The 3109-nt window shown below is 48.9% G+C and overlaps 1 pseudogene; it reads left to right on the forward strand.

Annotated features, from left to right (window-relative positions):
- Nucleotides 1–1109: 1109 nt before the first annotated feature.
- Nucleotides 1110–1706, forward strand: LOC103262586 (annotated as a pseudogene).
- The last annotated feature ends 1403 nt before the right edge of the window (nt 1707–3109 follow it).

A 3109-nucleotide genomic window follows, 5' to 3' on the forward strand; every position in this document is an offset into this window, starting at 1 on the left:
GCCATCCTGGTAGATGAGGCACTTCACTGTTTCTCGGTAGAGGCGGGGTACCATTGTTTTTTTTTGAGTCGGAGTCTCACTCTGTCGCCCAGACTGGAGTGCAGTGGCCGCTCCTGGCCACCGCAGCCTCAACCTGCTGGGCTCCAGCGAGCCTTCCGCTCCAGACTTCCAAGTAGCTGGAACTACAGGCGCGCGCCACCACGCCCGGCAAATTTTTTGATTTATTGTAGAGATGAGGTCTCGCCAAGTTGCCCAGACGGGTCTCGAACCCGTGGGCTCAGGCAATCCACTCACCTAGGCCTCCCAAAATTCTGGGATTACAGACTGAGCCACCCAGCCCGGCCTCGGGGTACCACTGTTACTCTCTTCTCTCTGGCCTGATCTTGCCCTGGGTTTACCCTTCAGTGGCCCCTGGATTAAAGTTTAACTTCCTATCGGCCATGTTTATTTCTTTCTTTTGAGTCAAAGTCTCACTCTGTCGCCCAGGGTGGAGTGCAGTGACACACTCACGGCCACCCCAGCGCCGACCTGCTGGGCTCCGGCGATCCTTCCACCTCAGCTTCCAAGTAGCTGGAACTACAGGCATGCGCCACCGCCCACGCCTGGCTAATTTTTCATGATTTATTGTAGAGATGAGGTCTCGCCAAGGTGCCCAGGCGGGTCTCGAACCCCTGGGCTCAGGCAGTCCTCCCGCCTCGGCCTCCCAAAGTGCTGGGATTATAGGCATGAGCCATCGCACCTGGCCTGTCATGTTTCTTTAGGCATGTCTTCTGGAAAGTTCTCTTCTCTTTCTTCCTGGAGTCCCCCTTTTTCCTGGTCTCACTTGGCCCTTTTCTGTCATAATTTCCGAAACGACGCCTCTAGTTCCATACCCACCCTGGCACACCCCCTTTAATACAGCCGCTTTCCTTGGTTCCCAATGCCCTGTGTCAAGGAACCCCCTCTTTAATTATCTGGAAATTTTTCAAAGCTACTTAACCTTGTTCATCTGCAGTTGGGCTCCCAAACTGAGGAGGACAAGGGCACCTCTAAATCCACAAGCATGCTGTGGGTGGAAAGCATTTGATTGATGTGGGCAGAGCGACAGCCAGAGTTAGCAGGCGGGAGCCATGGCAGGACAAGCGTTTAGGAAGTTTCTTCCGCTCTTTGACCGAGTATTGACTGAAAGAAGCGCAGCCCACACTGTAGCAAAGGGAAAGGGATTTTGCTTCCAGAAAAATCTCAGGGAAAGGCATTTCAAGCGACAGTGGTGGTCACTGGGTCGGGTGTCAAAGGATTCAACCTGCTAGAGTGAAAGTTGGAGATAAATTTCTTCTCCCAGGCTGGGTGCAGTGGCTCAAGCCTGTTATCCCGGCACTTTGAGAGGCCGAGGCGAGAGATTGCCTGAGGTCACAGGTTTGAGGCCAGCCTGGGCAACTTGGCATGACCTCGTCTTTACAATAAATAAAAGAATTAGCCAGGCATGGCGGCGCGTGCCTGTAGTTCCAGCTTCTTGGAAGACTGAGGCGGAAGGATCGCCGGAGCCCAGCAGGTCGAGGCTGGGGTGGCCGTGAGCGTGCCACTGCACTCCAGCCTGGGCAACGGAGTGAGACTCCAACTCAAAAAAAAATTTTTTTCTCCCACAATGTGGAGGTACCCAAGTAGTTTTAGATGACAGGGATTATTTATTTAGAGATGGTGACGTTCTTGGAAAGTATGTGACCTGAAGCAAACCACTGTTGAAATGTCATCAACATGAAACTACCCCGTAACACTGAAGTTGTGAAATCTTTCTTTTTTTTAAGTCAAAGTCTCACTCTGTCGCCCAGGCTGGAGTGCAGTGGCATGCTCATGGTCACCGCAGCCTCAACCTGCTGGCCTCAGGTGATCCTTCTGCCTCAGTCCTCCAAGTAGCTGGAACTACAGGCCTGTGCCACCACACCTGGCAGATTTTTTTGATTTATTATAGAGATGAGGTCTCACCAAGTTGCCCCAGCTGGTCTCGAACCCCTGGTTTCAGGCAATCCTCTCACCTCTGCCTCCCAAGGTGCTGGAATGACAGGCATGAGCCACCACGCCTTGGCCAAAATCTTTCATTATGTAAATAATTTTCATGTCTTTCTTTTATATTAAACAAATGATATCTACGCTAATGATATCTAGTGTCTCTAAAATTTAGTTTTGTTGTACTGATATAAACATTCTCAAATAAAAATATGGAAAAAAAAAGAAAAGAAAGTATTTTATAATAGAAGGAGAGATTTCAGGAAGTAGTATTAGTTGAGCGAGGATTTAAGCTGAATTCTTAGAGAGAGAGGAACAAGTAAACCCAAGATAATTTCCAAGGAAGAACTGACAGGTCTTGTCTCCAGTTGAGTGACAAAAACATAAGTGTTGAAATCTTTAAGTACAGCATGTCCTCTGAGCTTGCAACTCAACTTCTAGGACTTTAGAAAAAAATGTAGCCATTTAAGGTACCAACCCCATGTAAATGGAGGTTCATTATGGAATTCTCCATAATTGCAAAATACTGGCAAATCCCAAATGTCAATAACAGATGGCTGTTAAATACGCCATGGCATGTTCATGCTATAGAATATCATGTCATCATTACAATGGTGATGTAGAGATGAGTAGATATTGTCAAGAAAGGTGTTTTCAGTATAATAAGTGAAGGCAGTTACTCAAGAGACTGACATGGGAGGACTGCTTGTGGCCAGGAGCTGGAGGTTACATTGAGTGATGATTGTGCCAACGGGTGACAGAGGAAGACCTTGTCGCTTTTTTTTTTTTGAATTGGAGTCTCACTTCGTCACCCAGGCTGGAGTGCAGGGGCATGCTCCTGGCCACCCCAGCATCGACCTGCTGGGCTTAGGCGATCCTTCCGCCTAAGCCATCCAAGTAGCTGGAACTACAGGCACACACTACCACGCCTGGCTAATTTTGGATTTATTGTCGAGACAAGGTTTCACCATGTTGCCCAGGTTGTTCTCGAACCCGTGGGCTCAGGCAATCCACTCACCTCAGTCTCCCAAGCGCTGGGATTACAGGCTTGAGCCACCGCACCTGGCCAGATCTTGTCTCTCTTTCTTTTTTTTTTTTTTGAGTTGGAGTCTCACTCTGTCGCCCA

Source organism: Carlito syrichta, unplaced genomic scaffold, assembly GCF_000164805.1.
Source record: "Carlito syrichta isolate Samal-C Ts95f unplaced genomic scaffold, Tarsius_syrichta-2.0.1 Scaffold304557, whole genome shotgun sequence".
In the NCBI taxonomy this organism is placed as follows: domain Eukaryota; kingdom Metazoa; phylum Chordata; class Mammalia; order Primates; family Tarsiidae; genus Carlito; species Carlito syrichta.